At 43.6% G+C, this 18,238-nt stretch overlaps 1 protein-coding gene and 1 long non-coding RNA gene across 12 annotated transcripts in view; one reads left to right on the top strand and one right to left on the bottom strand.

The window, feature by feature from the left end:
- The window catches only part of LOC111242909 (uncharacterized), a 46,713-nt gene extending 29,769 nt beyond the window's left edge, over positions 1-16,944 (bottom strand). For 2 of the 4 annotated variants that reach the window (XR_015326312.1, XR_002670203.2), the window contains exon 1: positions 16,754-16,944. This is a non-coding gene — a long non-coding RNA (uncharacterized LOC111242909). Of the gene's footprint in view, positions 1-10,540; positions 10,844-16,753 lie in introns of those variants that run through there. The other 2 variants (XR_015326311.1, XR_015326314.1) reach the window with 1 other exon arrangement.
- Positions 8,461-18,238, top strand: part of LOC111242908 (uncharacterized) — a 36,072-nt gene continuing 26,294 nt past the window's right edge. For 3 of the 8 annotated variants that reach the window (XR_002670201.2, XR_002670202.2, XR_015326299.1), the window contains exons 1-3: positions 8,471-8,650; positions 9,181-9,331; positions 16,939-17,183. The gene's annotated coding sequence lies outside the window, so the exon portion shown is untranslated. Of the gene's footprint in view, positions 8,651-8,744; positions 8,857-9,180; positions 9,332-16,938; positions 17,195-18,238 lie in introns of those variants that run through there. The other 5 variants (XR_015326302.1, XR_015326300.1, XR_015326298.1 and 2 more) reach the window with 5 other exon arrangements.

Genomic DNA, 18,238 nt, shown 5'->3' with positions numbered 1-18,238 from the left:
CCATGCCGCTACTGGCCCGATGTCGGGTCTGAAACTCATATATATATACTGCACTAAGCAGAAGACAAAGGTAGAACGCCCCCCCCCCCCCCCCCGGGGTAGGATTATCCTACGTTAACTCGATTAGCTATCTACTGCTGCTGCTGCTGCTGATGGACAATCTGCGAAAGAGAAAAGGTGAAGGAATGTTCTTTCCGAGGACCTCAGGGGCCTACGGCAACTCAAGTGGAAAACTCGCGCGCAAGGGCCCTATGCATCATTCTAACAAGCCAAAGTTTGGCCCGTAATCAGGTGCCAGTGTTTACAATTATCATGCAACGCAGACATACTAAGAGCTATACAAAAAAAGCCAGCGAAATAAATCATTATTGGTAAAATTATATGTCAGCTAGAGCCGTTCATTGAATTTGGCTTAAGTGTGGGCGCTTTTTTTCGTCCTAGCGGTTAGCAGTATGAACGCCTAACGGCTCAAGTACTGGATGCAAAATACGAAAAACATTAGACTGGGCATAGGTTAATCGCATGGGATGTACTAACGTAATCTGTCGTTTCTGACAAGTATTGAATGGAACAGCGCCATCGCTTACGAAAAATGAACGCCAACTCACTAGAAGTAGTGGCCCCCCATAGTTTCCTCTCAAAATGACTGACGCCTATTTGTCGTTCTATCGTGCGACGTAACACATAAACACGGCGAATATGCGATACAGCTTGATGTAATCTTACGCGAAGTGCTAGTATATCGATATATACTCTTATAGATCCAATCAACATATAGATTGGGACAGATATTTCTAAACGTCTAAAAGCAAGACAAGCGTCCATAATGGATTTTTTGAAGTAAATAGAGTAAGCTAGACTCAACTATGCAAGAATGCTCACGCTACCTGCTGTCACTTGAATCGCGTATGAGGCTTTTTCCACGTCTTTTTGACCTACGTGCACTACTCACGCAGCGTTAACTAATTCTGTAGCAATACGGGCATCGGCAGTGGCCCTCCAACATTCCTTTCGTTTGGTCCTCTACGTGTAACTGAAGGGACCGACCCCATGTCAGGCAGGCCAAACGAATGAAAAATGGGTTTGTGAGCCACGGTTGGACTCGCAAGTTTCCGTACTAGTCAGCATTCGAGAGCAGAAGGCACGCCGCGCACGTGCCACAGTAAACGTTTTTATAACTTCTCAATGAATAAGGACTGTGAGACAAGGAGAGCAGAAAAAAACCGAAGCAACAGTTTTTCTGGGGATGGATAAAACGTTTCGGGGAAAAATGGGTCACCGACCGAAAGAGCCGATGGCTCGTGAAACAGTGCAATAAAAGCAGAATAACATAGGAAGTAGCAAAGGAGCCAACGATAGTATTGGTCGTTATGAAGATGATGACTTAATTGAGCTATGAAGGACTGGTTCTGGAGAACCAGTTTGTCATAGCAAGCTTCAACTTGGCCTGTTAAAGGGAAGGAGTTAGACCTGTATAATAATAATAATAATCATTGTGGGTCAGTGCTTCATCATGACAGGCATAAGCTACTTTTTGAAGCCAATTTCGGTAGAACGGTAAATACCTTTGCCTTCATGCTAAGTATACGCTTTGTTTTCTACTGCGTCTGCCTCTTAGAGCGCAGCAGAAAAAGTACAGAGTAAGGCGTACGTCTTCACGGGTGCACCGCTGTAGCATTTGCGGGAAACCCGTTCTACCTCTTTTTTTAATTTAGCCGTAGCCCGACTTTTGCTTCTAGTCAACACAGATGCTACCCTGTGTCTCGCGAAGGATCATCGTTTGTTCGCACTCAGGATTTCAACTGGCGGAACCCATCAAGGAAAAGACTAATCGAACAGAGTCGAAGAATCAACAGCGACTCAGTGCCATCTGGAAACAACAAGAGCATCCACAGCATGTCACTGTTCGCTTCCAGTCGCAAAGCGCCGACGTTGGTTAGGACAGTTTTTAGTTCATTCATTGAGTCATTCAAATGATGCAAAAACTGCTAGAAAGGGTAACGGTGGCAGCAAATGAGATGATGACAGAGGTCGTTTGTCGTGCAAAATGTCGATTGTCGGGGACAAGCCCATGTTTGTGCAAAAGAAACTTAACTAGCGAAAGAGTGAGAATTAGTCTACTGGAAAGTGGCTAGGCAGACTTTTGTGCACAGATTTTGCATACGCGCTAATCTATGAACAGTATACAGCTTTAGTACGTCGATGAAAAGCTGAGAGATTGTTGTTTTTCCGGCATTCTACATGGTATGACGGTTGCTCTGAACGGCAGGAAACGGTAAGGTACTTCATCCCTCCCTTTAGGCTGTCGCCTCATTTTATGCTGCCCCTTCAGCCACTAGTGACGCCATAGATAGTATATCTGTCTCCTCCTTTCAACAAACAAAAACACACACAATGTCAAACCCGTAAGCGAACTGGAGCGAGGGTCGCTATCGCGCAACGGCAGTCAGGTGAATATTGAGGATGTTAGTGGCCTGCTCTAAGGGCATGCATTCGTACCTTCCACCTCGTCATCCATTCTAATGCTAACTTCATTCGTATCTATAGACAACTTTACGTTTGTGTACATTGTGAGCGTATGAAGTGACGTTTTCACAGTGGTAGTGCTGTCTGTGAATACGGTGCCCGGCTCAGGATTAGGTACGTCTTGCTGCAATTTGCCCAAGCTTACTCTCCTGTTGTGTGACTGCGAGTGTCTGTACGTGATGAGTGTATGTGGAAGACACATGCAGTGCGTCTTTTGCTGAAGATTGCTGGACGAACAGCGCCCCTTTTCCTTTTTTTGTCCAGTAATTATTTCCTAGCTAGCAGGCAGATTTAGTGACGCAAAGTCAGGCAGATGAGGTTCGAACGTGGCTAGAACAGAGAGAAGAGCCCGACTAAAAATGAATAGGGCCTATGCAACTGGCTTCTCCCGGTGAACAAGATGAAGCGTCTGGGACCCGGCTTCCTGCTGCAGTCCTATACAACTGCAAATGTATGATAACGTATGTATGGCGCGGCACATGGTATGTGGCAAAGTGAAGGAAGACCACTCACACGCACATCCTTCGTTTTGAGTGCTACGGCAGTGACAGCGATGACGACGGCAACGGCAACAGCGGTCACAGCAGAAGCAGCTGCCGCAGCTCTGTGGGGTGAGGCGCGTCCCAGAAAATGCTTTCATCCACCAACCAACCTATCTAAGCCATTTTCTCATTCTGTAACCCCATATGGGCGCTGTCCTGGATGGAAAGCATGTTTCTGATGTTCCACAGCTGCCGGCGCTGACGAAAGTCAAAGAAGCGAGGCCCGTTGCCGCTTCAACTCTGCTTCCTCTGCAAACTTAACTCCTGATCAACCACAACTTGAACTAAAACTTCTCTTTGCACGTCACGACGAGCCAATGACGCAGAAACAGAAACGAAAGAAAGCCTCAAGTTGAATCTAAAGTATTTTTGATTTCTTTTACCACAGAGAGACACACGTAATACGCCACCACACCACCCACTGTTATGGAAAACAAAAACGATACTGCAATGGAACCTAGCAAAAGATACAGACGAAGCTCGTACTAAAGGGAAGTAAAATTGCAGCACGTGCTTCGTGCTTCTCCAGCTTCGTTTGCATTTTGGCTAGTACTCAAAAAAATGCATTAAATGTTGATTTTTCTTTTGTATTTAAGCATTAGTGATGATTAATATTAGTATGATATTGGTGCAAGTTTAGTGGAACGGAAAAGCATCGTAAGGGGCAGTAATCAGGAAGCATTCTCATAAACATTTTTGGATTAATATTACCGAATGTAGTTTGTCCATATATTCAAACAGGTAGATAGATAGATTATTATGAAAAAGGACAAAATGCCTTTTTTGCTTCTCCCAAAGTTTAGTGCCTTCTTCGAGTCCCAAGCTGATTATTTATTCTAATTTACTGCCCATGATATAGATGTGAACCTGCTGAAGACATTCGAGTATTTAGAGTCCAATACTAGTGAGATCCGTGCAGATGTACGTCATACTTATTTAGAAAGCTCAGAATCTCAGTTTGTATCTTCTCGTACAATTTTTCAAGCGACTTGAGATCAGAACTGGTCAAATATTCCATATAGCAGCATTGTGTCTGGTGTATAGGACCGGATCAATGGCCGAACCTACCGACAAAAAGCAAATAAGATGACTACAGTAAAATGTACACTCCTCGAAAACATTATTTGTGCTGTTATATACAAGAACGGTGAAATGGATTCAATTTTTTTTTAATGGCTGTAGAGTCGATGAGAAATACCGCTAAAGCTGTCGGGAGTTGTCCGCAAGGTACAATTCGCGCACAGATCGATGTATCACATGTTATTTCCATTATTACTTATAAAAATGTATATAGATGATCTAAAAAATATACACAAGGGTCGATAACGACGATGGTAGCTTGCTATCCCAAGATGAAGTTGGCAAGTTGGCAGAGTGGATAGATAGATGTGCCGTTCTACGTTTTGAGCACTGAAATGCTAATTATGCATATTCCATTGGGCAGGCAGTAAAAAATTATCTATGATTTAGGGGTTGCCACGGCAGTTACCCCAAGATACGTTGTGTGACAGGATGCATGAGACAGGTATATAGTTCTTTGCGCAATCCGCCGCTCTAACTAGACCTTACACTAAATTGTTCTAAGAGACCAAAGTTTATATATCAGGCTATTCAAGATATGTGTTGAGCCATCCATGACTTACGCAACATCCGCATGGTATTCAAATTAGTTTGACGAAAAAGACACTAGAAGTTTTAGCAGGGCGCGCTACCATCAAATGCGACGAAAAAGAGCCAAACATTTCTGATAGGTTTCACCTTATTGATAAAAAGATATTCGAATATATCAGCATATAGAGCCCCCATCTTGAACATAACGATAGTATATATATATAGTAAACATTCAAATTATCAGCAAAAATAAACGTATCTTAAGTAACTAAGTGATTAAAGCTGCACTTTTTAAAAAAAACAATACGCTTTTTTTGAAGAAGCTTCCTTTCCTATTTCCTTTTACCGGAAGAGAAGATGCACATTCGACGCATTCTGCTAACATTGCTAAAACAGTCTGCGACATTGTTAAATTTAACTGACTGGAATCTAGAGGATAGTCTCCGCTCTAGTCGAACATCTGAGCTTGACGACAATTGTATGAAGGTATTCTTTACAAAATAGTGCCGACAAGTGCCCCGACTAAGGACTGATTAATGAGGATTGACCGAAAAGATGGGCTGTAGCCATGTAATTATTATTAATCACCTAAAGTCGTTATGTTTACACAAAAATCTGGACCTTACGTGTTTCATAAAACGTCTGAATCCAACAGGGGATTATGGCTTTATGCTATATCTTATCTGGGATCGAGCGCTATGCAGCCACAACGACTAGTTTTTGGGTTGTCACGGGTAGAGGGAAATGAAAAGATGTATCAAAATTCGGAATGGGTAGCGCCAGGACATCAATCGGAACTTATGCAACAAACGTTATGGTTTACGTTTGATGGAATTGATAAGGCCTAGTTCATTGCGAATTGCGGCCTGCGTACTAAACGACTGATCAACAGGTTTGGCTCTATTGCACCGAGAACAAAGGTTTTTAAAAACGACCTGACATAACAGCTTAGGTTATCCTGCTTCATGATAACGTAAGGCCATACACTAAAAACATTGTCAGAGCTGCCCTTCTAGACTTCGAATGTAGGATTCGGTATTGCATTCATTTGACAATGAATCTGGTGGACAATAAAAACCTGAAAATTGCTAATAAAAAGGAATGAATAATTTGATTGACAGAATGAAGAAGGTCGTCATTGACGATGCCTAACTTTAAATCTTCAAAAGTCACAGGGATAAAAATGTCATGTTATTTATAAATATATATATATATATATATAAGAAACTTTTTCTTTTCTACCCGGCATACCCGTGATTTATTTAGTAAATTTCTTTCATTCTATTTCTATTTTACACCTATGACTATTCTATATCGGCTGCTGGCATATCGTAAACCTATTTGTCGGCTTCTACATGATCAAAATCAAGCCTCCTTGTATATGTATTGTACACGTGTTGCCCTACTCTCGCGACTCGCCGCACATAACCCAGCACCCACCAAGAACTTAGTTACTAGGATGCCTAACGACTGTCAATAAGTTTGTTAACTTTCCTTGTTGAAATTTCGTTAAAAATTTCAGATGTATTCTCATTCAACTAAATGAAACGGACCGTACCGTAAAGTTCCCTGATATAACAATTCAGGAATGCCGAAATAACAGTATTGTGACCGATAGGACTAGCTCTTATGTCAGACAAGCGCCTATCGCGACGCGAAATGTCTCCAACAGGTTCTTAGCTAGAAGAATCTACGAGCGGTGATAAAGCGGTCGAACAGTTGACTTTTTAATGGCTTGTATCGAATATAATGGATGAAACGATAAGTCTGTTAAATGTAACTGCCTTCGTAACTGGATTTTATGGAAGGCTTTTTACAAATACTCCTCGTGAAGGATCTGGCGAAATTTACCGCCTTAATCGTCTCAGATTTTGATGGCAAATTTACACGCTAGCTTCACTGTTTAACAAACGGGCCGGCTGTATTTAATCATCTTCTCACCACCTGTTCTAGAATGACTGAATCGATTCTACTCTATCAATGAAGCGTTGATTGAGGATGCTTCCTTTGCTTTTTGATTGCTTCTATGCCGCCGATCTAGCTAGGGCTTAACCCAAACTTGTATCATTTTGGTTTGCGAAGGGTCGTGGTTATGTGTCTTCTCATAAACGAAGGCTTTGTTCTGTCGACTATACAAACAATTTTTATGTGCTCCAATCCAGGATCGGCCACACAGGTACGGCAATTTTTGGCTGTCGGTTGCTTGTTTAGTTGTCCTATATCAGGATTAGCTTCGAGGCAGTCGCTGCTAAAAGTTGAACTCGAGTGGAGTGATCCCCAACAGTCACCTTTCAATCGTCTTAAGGTCGTCATGGGTAAAATGCTTATTCATAACCAGCTTAACTCATTCATTGAAACAAAGTCATGAATGGATGCATCAGCAGTGGGTACGGGTGGCATGCCGATCGAGATTCATAGCTACAATTGAAAATACCATCTTCGTTACGTATTACGTAAGTGTGGCAAAGTAGAGGTTACTTATTATTTATCGGGCTAATGTTACTGGCGATCGCGTTTGCTCTGGAAACTCTAAAACTATTTTTGATGAAACGTCGGTTCAAGTTTCGCTTATTCTGTCAACATCAACATACCTATTCTACCAGGAACGCGTTGAGAGCAGAATTTTCGATACAAGATTTAGCATCGTAAGGTATCAAAGCGCATGTAGATGCTTTTTCGCACAGTCAAGTTCGGCCAGCGCTATATTCAAATCGTTCGGTGCATATTTATTGCAGTACCATCGGTAACCATGAGAATGTTGTGCGGAAGCGAGCAGTTTCTCTAAATAGAACTGTCCGTCAAAATTCAGAACTATCAATGCGTTCCATGCGTAGCAGGCAACCAACCAGGACCTCTTGACGCGTCTACTCCTTAGCGCGTCCCACTCAAGTGCATACACCTAGGTTACGTTGGACCGTGTCCTACCAGCTCTCTAAGAAATCTCAGTGTGTTGGTAGTGGTCCCTAAACTCACCGAATTTGTTTATCTCACCCCAATTAAAGGGATGTCTGCCGCGGTGATCATATCTGCTGTTCATGCATCTTTTTCAAAAGGAGCCTGCTCGCACATTATACTATGAATCGTGGAATAGCTTTTGCTGACCACGTTGGTGATGATGAACTCTAAAGGTTGAACACCAAGCGTCATCTAACTTCTAGATGTAGACCCTGAGTAGCAGGCAATATGAACGCGGACATGGCATAATCTCTTCGTTTTCGGCCAAATGAATTCGTCACCAACGTACATAGGCAGATGCCAGATTACTACGTCTGTAAAGGGCACTATCGCCGTAGTCTTTATCAGAACTATGTGTGGGTTTAATTCAGCTATTCCAGATCTACTGCTAGTTGGTAGTCAAATACTTGGCTAGTCGGAAGGAGAAAGCTGGAAAAGGCCCAGTAACAAGGTTAGGGAGCAAGCATATCGTTAGGCTACTAGGTCATTGTGAAGGGCTCAAAAAGTATTAATACAAAACACACTGGTATTAATACAAAACATACGAGCCGGTGGCGTTGTATGGGGATCTGCATATTCATAAAACACGGCTAGTATGTTAAGGAAATTAAATGCCATATTACGATCTCTAGTAATGGTGAAAAAAATATCGTAGAGTCTGTCGACCCGAACATCAAGGTTTTAAACGCATAGCGCACCTAGGCCAGCTAAAGCGCTTTGGCAGTACAAGCAATAAGCCGTGCGTAGGGGAGAACCTAGATCTCGTTCCAGACGACGAACCTCCTCTGCTCTTTCAGGCCACTAAAGCCCATTACTCGTTCTCCCGACTCTCCATTTATAAGTATCTCGCTTAGCAACGTATTCACCAGTGTTACAACTTGTCTCAGCTTTTCGACGATGCCTTGCCAACGACACTTTGGACCTCACCACTCGATTTCGATTGTCAGTATGTCTAACTAAATGCTTCGATCCAGCTTAAAAGCAGACACTCCGTTCTCGCTGAGTTTATAGAATGGGTATGTTCACGCACCCCTACAATAATGTCCTAAACTAGTTGTACAATCAACCAAATAACCTCTAGGACTACGCCCCCATCAATGTCGTCGGGCGACGATTCTGAAAGCAACAATCATAGAGAAAAATTATTAAAGACAATTAAAGAGAGATCATCATCTCAGGCAGGCCGAGTGATGGGAAGGTTTTCAAATAACCCTCGTTACCAGTAAGTCAAGATGCTCGAAATGTTAACAGAGGTCCTTTGGTGTATACGGTCCATACTTAATTGTTGATTGAAAAGTCTTCTTCTATTTTATCACGATTCGTCATCTATGGTAAAGCGGTATTGCTTAACAATTCATTATGAACTTATCAGTATGTTGATATGCGCGTTCAGACCCAGAATGTGTTAAGGTTGTATGCTCGTACTGCAGAATTTGTGCGGTCGTCATTGCTATACTACTTAATGGTTGAACGGGACGGATAAATATCGAGTATAGCTTTTTAGCGCGTATTAAAAGCACAATTGGATTTTAAATTCTGTTAACAGTGAATATGTACTGCGGCAATGTCTACGCTCGGGTAGGCAATGTAGTGGCATATTTAGGATGCCTATGCAGAATTATACCTCAGTCCGGGTGTGACGGTTAATTTCATAAAGGCTGCAATAATCCACTACTGCGTACGCCTTAACATCAAATGTAAGTAAGAAGGAAGTCTACTCTTTGATTTTCTCTATTGTCATACCTTGAACCGTAGGGCTGATATTCGCCCCAGAAGGGGCACCGCTACTGTGCATGCGAGTAAACAAAAAACATTACCTGTTATAGTTTTTTTCTTTTCATTAGTGCTTTCCATTAGTAAATGAGGCAACTTGGTCGTTGCGATAGTAAACAGCAGTTTTCTTCAAAATTTACGGTCATCCACATAATATGAGCTTTTTCTTATATATATATCTGAATAAGAGAATATGTACTATGTTTATCTCATTCTTGTATTTCTAGAAGGTCCCTATTGTAGGCGGTATTATGTAAACGACGTGGGGCACGGGATTCCGATGCTGGTAGCTGTTCTCTTCTGAGCTCCAATGATTTTTCGCGGATAATTGGACTTGCAGGGAAAGCAAGAGATGGCGAGAAAGAAATAGAAATCGCATGTCCCCCCGGGGGTGAGCTCGCATGCGACAGATAACGTGCGATGAGGCAAGTGCACGTGACTTCCTTAGTCCATGCATACAGAGCCAAACTGGCGACAGAGCCATTGATTGTAGTGGACGGGCAGCGGCACCCGATAGATGGGCAAGACTGAAAAATTATCTACAAAGTCGCCGCTGCCGTTGTTGCTACTCTGTACAGACCACTGATTCATATTACGTAATACATAGCACCGGTCAGTGTCGTCTGCCACAGCTTGGGCAGCTGGATTATAGCAGACTATAGGTATCTTCATTGGCGCGATAAGAAATCTTCTGAAACAAGCAAAAATCGCCTTTACGACGAAAGCATCCCTTAACGCAGTCCGCGGACAAAACAACGTGCAATAATGAATACTGCTATGAGGATTAACCCACTTGTGTGCCCCTGTGTACCACTAGCCAACCCTTATTTCCATACACGATGTGTATAAACAGTAATCGGCCATAGCAGACAACAGCGAGGATCGCTTACTGGAACACTCAAACCAACAAGTGTATTCGTGTTACTCTGGCACGCGTAAACACACTCAAGCAGCAGATTATAAAACACTATGTGGGCATTACGATAAAACTGAAAGCAACATAACAGAGTTTGTCATATCATACAAATCAGCAATATATGAGTATGCATAGTTGTTCCCGGAAAGAAACTAATCGTATCCCTAGTACAGATTACGAATAGATCTATTGTGGTCAACCGTTTGTCAGCACTTACCTTGTAAGTTTTAGTGCAGCTCGTAACTCTCTCTTGTTTTCTTTTTTGCTTTTTTTTTTTTTTCGTTTTAATATGTTTAGCCGGGATGCTGTCAAATGATAGCCATTTCTTGCTTTTTGCCCTTACTTTTTCCTAACCGCAAGTTATCCTCAGATGGACGAGGAACTCGAGTACGCGTCGCGCTGCCACATCGTGCGCCTATAGCTTCACTGTTCAGTAAGACTTAACTGCTGAACGCCGTCAACGCCGACCCAGGCTACAATGTTATCGTTCACCACCATCGCCGTTGCTACCTGTTGCTGGTTGCCCACATTGAGTGTAAAGTGATGTAAGCGTATGCGATAATGCTGCTACCCCTACTAAGGCTCTTGCCCATCCAGATGCGCAGGGCGCAAGCCGGCGAGATATGACAGAGCGATAGGCAATGGCTTCAGGTAGAAGCACCAAACAACGTATGCCCGTGGCCGTGGCAACCTGTGGCTAGGTGGCGGCTTTTGCAGCCACGACGGCAACAGGTTGTCGCACTTCTATCCGGACAGTGAACGCACTCAGCCTGAACGAAGCAAGCAGCGGGCGGGCGTTCGTTCGTTAGTCGGTAGCCAGAATTCGCGCATCAGTCGCAATACAGCGAACACTTCAATACACAACAGTCAGTGCTATGGACCTGCTTTACGGATCTACCTATAAGTAGTATACCACATAGGCATCTTTATAGAGGCGCGCGATGTATTTTCGACCAGATCTCCGCAAATGAGTGGTTTGTCTGGCTGACTGGCCTGATACCGTTGGACAAATCATCAGTAGTGGTAGGTGCGATCGGCTGAAAATAGACCGAGACAACATTTGGCTGACTGGCCCTAGTCCCCTTAATCCGGCCTAGTCGCTGTAGACGACCAAGCCGGCTGAATGAACGCCACACGCATGTCGATTTGCATTTCTATAAAGCGTAGTAATTTGCGTTACCTCGCTACCGGCACAATGACTTGCACTTTGCTTTCTGTATTAATGGTACCGTACCGGCTAGCACGAGGCCCACATATCTCGCCCAAGCCTGGATACATTTGTTTATCGTTCTACCGAAAGTTCCGTTGACACAAATGACATTATTGCAAATAGTATGTTATGATGGGTGCCAGCCACGGCGTGATGCAGTTGGGTTTCATTAATCCTAAACGGAAATGGTTCGACTTGGGACTCTTATTTTTTCATAGCTTTTATTATCACTTGGCAACAAGCAGTGCGCAAGATGATACTCCATATTAACAACACAATTCGATATCTACTTTTTTTTACTGAGATATATCATTTATTAGATAAACTGTGTATCATAATACGTTTATAAACGAAGTGCAGCGTCGCAACAGTATCTACTTGGATGCGAGCCTAAATGTGACGAGTTTTCCGTATGTTCTGTTATTAACATGTGTTTCCTTTTTTATTTCATGTTTGCTAAATCAGTAAAACGACTTGGTAACTTCACATGAAAAAGTGTCAGGTCTAGAGGCAAAAGATCATGGGCAAACTTGCCGGTAACTAGAGTTATGATACTACCCATTATGTCTTTGTACCTTCATGTCATATATGTAGCTATGTCTTTAGACTACACAACGGAGAAACAAGAAACAAAGCAGATCAACAGAGTGTACAGGCCACTGTAGGCCGAGACTTAGGGCAAGATATTATCTCATTAGTTCGTTTTGAAAAGAACTACTATAAGAATTACTATTATATATACTTGTCTACTGAGCAAACGATTTCTGGTAACACCAGCAGATTTCTTGCCATGAATTGATAGATACAAACTGTTGTGACATTTCTAAGGAATATTCTCTAAAGCGTTCTGTTGAAAACTACTATCGAGATTTGGAAAAGGTGCGTTTGTTACAATGGACGTTGCTATAAATATGTCGCTAGTCTACCGGGCAAATGAATGCATTCTACTGGGCTATAGAATAATATAAAAGCCAAAACCCATTTTGGGTGTTGCAGCACACACATGTCTGATTCGGAATGATTAATGGCTCCTTTACCCAAGCAAGTTCTCTCCAAGAAACTTTTCTGTGGTTCTTAAAATGCATTTTTTTTTCCCTTCTTAAAGAACCTTTTTTTGTTGCTGGGGCGTTCTACCAGATAGGTACACTTGATGGCTGCAAACGAAACCGCAGTTTTTCATGCTGTTGTGCATTGTGTTGTTCTGTTAAAATCCCTTTTTTCAACTTCAAAAAGGCTATCAACATCGCTTTAGCTCTACCCCTAAAAGCAGATAGTTCAGGGTAAAAAGAAAGTGAATTTTTGGATACTGACCTACCGACGCAATCCGATAAATCTGTCCAGTATCTTTGAGCCGTCTCCAATTTTGGTGATATAGGCTGATTGAGCAATTATCCGTTTTCAACGGCAGCTCACAGCGATCCTCGTTTCATTGTCAAAAAATTTCTTTGAACTCGACAAGCGCTTCTTGTATAGCGATTTCAGTTCAAAATTGTCTTTGTTTGCCCAGTTTGTTTCGGGAGCTTTTTGACATCGACGGAAAACGAATTAGTGCTCTATTTAGCTTACATGGCCATCTTCGAAGCTTTAATTCAAGCTAAACTTTTATAGGATAATAATCTCGTAGAACAATAACGTTCCATATAGCCGTAAAGGATCCTTAAAGAGGGAAGTAATAAATTAAAATATCCATTACTTTTGTAACCGATTAGTAACACGTTACTGCCAAGAACACTCAACTTCTCAAATCACTCAAAACGGGCATCTTTAACCGTCGAGCTTGACGCAAATGAAAGGTTGCGTCCAATACGGGATGTCAACAGCGTCATCAGAAGAAACGCAGAAAGACTACGGCGACAGTTATGGGAAGCCTCGCGTTGTCACCGCTGACATCCCGCTGATTGTTGCTGCTCCTAGTGACACTTGTCAAGTCGTTGGTCAAATTGATTTACAGCTCTGTTACTTGCATTATTATTATTATTAGGTTATCTTGACCTATTTAGCAGGTCGAAAAGCAGCAACAAATCAGGACTAATGCCCCAAAACTAAATGTTATTGCGTTGTACTTTCTAACTAAAATTGGGAGTGTTTTTTATTATTATTATTGTTGTACTACTAACTGCATTTGTTAACATTTCAGGCATATACACATTAATAAGATTCAAGATAAATGGTGTCTATCAAGAACTTTTTTCAGTTGCTCCAAAAATAGATATGCTTGGAAACGGGGGTATTAGGTAAAACGCCACATGCCGCGTTCTTTGGCAAAGCCAGCTTCCCATAGTTTCACCGCACAGGAGTGCTACTACCATTGCTACTACTGATACCTAATTTTGCTCAGACCGATGTTGGGGTAGGATGGGCTTTTTCGGATGCCGTCGCGACAGCGATCGAGCGACCTAGCTCGGACGAGGCTTAAAGGGACTAACTCCTCTATATAGCCCCGTGAGCTCTGACGCCGCCGAGAGCTGAAAGCCTCAAGGGTCAGTTATGCCCAGCGGGCGACTCCTTGGGGGAGCCACCGAGCCAGTCGGAACTAGTTCTGTTTCTGCTCGCCCCAAAAGAAATCTGTCGAGTCTCACGCTTACCCCTCCCCTTGGTTCTTTATTCCTCTTCCTTTCTCGTTGCCCGCCTTCAGGCCACATCCCCAAATCTCCTTCATCTTCTCTACGTCCCCATCCCGTACCTTAGGCCAGCCAGTGGTCGTTTTTCAGTGGTCGTACCGAGCGCTCTGGCCGCTATCGCTGCGGCTGCTGGTGCTATAGCCAACGACCAAACACCACGGTTTCTACTCAAAACCAACAGGAGTCGTCGTACCCCCCTGCTTTGCTAAATGTTCCCGTTGGTCCTTCTTTCTTTATCGCTCGCCCGCACTTCCTTTGCGTTTTTTCTTGTCAGCCTCATAACACTACTGTGGGCATCAGCAACGGCAATGGTGGCGGCTGACGCTGAGCTCACCATGACAGCGACGGGCCGTTCTCAATTCAATTTAGAAGGAGGGGTCGAAAGCCGCTAGCGACAAGTAGCAAGATTTGCAAGTATCAATGTTTGGCCAGAAGCAGGGTTGAGTTTAGAGTGGGGGGGAGGAGGAGGAGGAGGAGGAGGAGGAGGAGGAGGAGGATGAGGAGGAAGAGGAAGAGGGAAAGGAAAACGGTCGCAGTCGGGTATATCCGGGCCGGTAGTTCGGAACCACGGCATTCGACGGCCGGGCTTATGAGCGGCTGTTCGGCAACGGAGCTGCAAGCGCTTTGCTACTACTGCTTTTGAGGTCGTCGGTGAGATGGTTTAAGAAGGCGAGCAGGTGACTGGGCCTTAGTCGAGTCGACGATAGTGAAGCCGCTGCCAAAGCTGCTTCGGCCTCCACAGCTTTTGGGCTATGTACAGGGTTGGATATATGTTTGCTTTTTACTGTTAGGGGTCGCTTGGAAAGCAGAAGGTAACGGCCAGAAAGGAGTACACGAGAGACTTGCCAAAAGAAGAAGGGAACAACGGACTAGGGGGGAGTACGGGGACCGTGGAAAAGGGACGACCTCGGCCGACTGCGACAACGACAACGGCGACGGGGACTATCCTGGTCATTGTCCTCGCGGTCGGTATTGTCGCCACGCTACTGGCTTCATCGTATGCTATCGCAGTCGGCATCTTGCAGTCCAATCGCTGACCCGCCGTCAGCCTTTTCATTTTGAAATGGGTACACACGACTACCACGTAGCCACGAGATGCAACTTTTTTTTCATTGGTGGCTTGAAGCCCCGCTAGACCACCTCTAATGCCAGTTACGGCGGCAATGGTAAAGAGTTCCGGTTTTGTTAGAATGAATTGTAAGGAAACGTTGAGGCAGGGAGCTGCACGGCAGTCGACCGACGACCAGCTCAGTAGAAGCAACTAGTTAGCGAGACGTTCATGAGAATTGGCCCCGGTGATGGCTGTTTGCACTACGAAGGATGACCACCAGCCCTGGCCAGCTGGCGTAATGTATTTCGTTCTCCAATGTCGTCGCCCTGCAATCGCAGCTACTATTTGTTTGAACGGACACCACTAGTAACAGCGAAAGTATCAGTAGCAGAGAGAAGTTAGTTACCGACTAAAGAAAAACTGTAGTCAACACCCATCGTGCGTTGAGTTTTTATTTTACGTGTATTTATTTGCCACAATCGGTATAGTTGTTTTGCCACCCTACGTCCTACTATTGCTGTCATTGTGACCGCTTGCGAAGGTGTTTACTTTCTTCTTCCTTGTTGTTTTCGCTTATTATTATTATTATTATATTATATCGATACGTCTTGGCAGTATCACCCAACTTCATGTTGAAATAGTCAAGAGGAAAAAGCTAACCGCTGCGGTTGCCTGCTGGCTACTTCAGGGAACACGGCTGCTGTCAGTGGCCGAAACAGTAAGATGGTTACTTCTGTCGACCAGATCGAGTAGTACTAGAGGAAAAAACGAAGGTCATGCAGAAAAACCACAGCTTTTTTCCCTTCCTTGTACAAACAATTGGCACTAGAGTAGCGTTGGCGGAACTCAAGCGATTGCGACGGGCTGTAGTTCGGGGCTAATGTGCGGCACCCAAAACAAAGATGGAACGACCACTTATTCGCTTAGGAAAAAGCCTCTTCTTGGTTTGATCCTACACCTCACGGAGGAATTACCACCGATTTCGCAATTCTCAGACCCATCACCCCATCCTCCCACACGCACGCAAACAAAAGGAAGGTGACTGAGAACATTCCATGCCGAACAGCAGAATAAAAAACAGCTACCCGTTCTATTTTATGTAAACTAGTTTTGCCAGTCTTGCTACACTGGGACGCTAGGTTTATTTGAAGGCGTTGACCTCGTCACCACATTACAAGTAGTGTTCCCAATCGTGAAATGTATAGTAGAAATTAGACTAGAAATTCTATCCTTATTTTAAAATGGACTATGTAAGCAGATAGTGTATTAATCATATCAGTTACCGAAGACAAAGGGAAGCTTGCCTGGACTAAAATCGGAAAAGCCTAAGCCATTACGTTGTAGCCTTTGGCGAACAAGTAATTGCAGGATATCAGTACCGTCAGCACGATAGCCATATCTATGGTCAGGTGATTACCGTGAGTGGCAGAGCGCCGTACAAAAAAGTTAATGATGAATGTCTTCTAAATCATTCTAGGTTATTCGCGGCTTTCAGCTCAAACGGACCATAATTCCTCCACTATAATGTGCTAGTCAAATATTACTCACATTTCCGCCAGACGACTCCTTTCCTGCTCCTGGTGGCGTAATACGTTCACGACGGTCGATGTGCCTGTGGTGTTCAACATTCGATGTAGAAATTCATAACAGCTATATAACTATTATCACGATCAGTTGTAACGAGAGCTATATTACTACAAATAACAATAATTGGAGGTGTAATGATATCTCAGCGGTTGTGGCTTAGGTGAGGACGCCAGTCGTACTGCTACTCTCGTGTTGTATTTTGAGGACGTAGTGATGGCGGGATAAAATGAAGGACGTAAGGAGAAGAGCTCCAGTCAACACGAGATCGCGCTTCGGATTGGAGTGAGGGATTGAGGAGCTAGAGGATGTAACTGGTTACCTGGCCGCAACCTGAGCTGCCTTTCCCCGCATTCAGGAGAAGGTGGAACGATGGAAAGGGACCACGCCACAGGTAAGACACAGGTGAGTGAGAGAGAGAGAGAGAGAGAGAGAGAAATGGGAGAGGTTATCTGTGGAGTGCACGAGAAAGAGTCAATGTAACTGATGGCTAAACTGTGGTAAAAGGCAAGCAAAGAAGGCAAGGCAAGTTAAGGTAAATGGGACGCTTGGTCGATGCTAACGACGATCCTGTGACCAACTCTAGCAAGCTCCTACAAATGAGCGAGCGGACGGATGGACGGACGAACGAAGACAACGATGTCATCCAGTTCGTAGACCAGGGTAGTCGTAAAAGGAAAGGATAGGTAGATAGTCGGTTGGATAGAGGGCTTTGCGCACCTTGGGGAAAGGGTACATCTGAAAATGGGCATACTCGATGTTCTACGGCTGAAGCCCACAGAATGGGCATCCCGGAGCCCACACAGAGCGTGTGGGATAGTACTGTCAAATAATAAGAACAGTGGTAGAGAGAAAAATAATAGTCATAACTAGCACCGATTCAAAACCTAGTTAGTTTTTATTCGTTTTAGTACAGGTCTTCTATTTGTTTTTTGACAAGTTATATAAAACCATGAACATTCGCCACCCAACACATTAAAGTTATATAGGCGTTATTACAGCAAACACCATTAAATGGTGAAAGCCGAAAGATCCTTGTTACGGACACGGAGTATACCTACTTCCGCCTTGACAACTACTTGATTGCGCAAAGAAAAAAAAAACGGGAATTTCCAAGGCCATGGCATTTGATCTAACCAACATCGATCGATCTACCTATTGGTGTTGTATTTACGGCAGCTTAGGTAAACTATATTTTTAGAAGTAATATTTATCGTGTAATTTTACGATAGGTGATGTAACGTGACTTAGCTATTGGATAGGGGAGCATGTATCCGCAGAGGTACTAAGATGAATGTAGAGTAATTGCGAATAGTGTGTTTTGTCGCTCTTATACACATATATGTATATATAATGGTTGTGCAGACGTTGAGACACACTCACAAGAGCGTTTCAGCGTAAACTTCGCATGAAGCGAACCGCATAGTTTACAATCTGTTTGCGATAGAA

The sequence above is a fragment of the Varroa destructor genome, unplaced genomic scaffold, assembly GCF_002443255.2.
Source record: "Varroa destructor unplaced genomic scaffold, Vdes_3.0 BEIS01000001.1, whole genome shotgun sequence".
NCBI classification, from domain to species: Eukaryota; Metazoa; Arthropoda; class Arachnida; order Mesostigmata; family Varroidae; genus Varroa; species Varroa destructor.
Note: the sequence above shows the minus strand (reverse complement) of the source record. Positions and strands in the feature narration are given on the sequence as shown.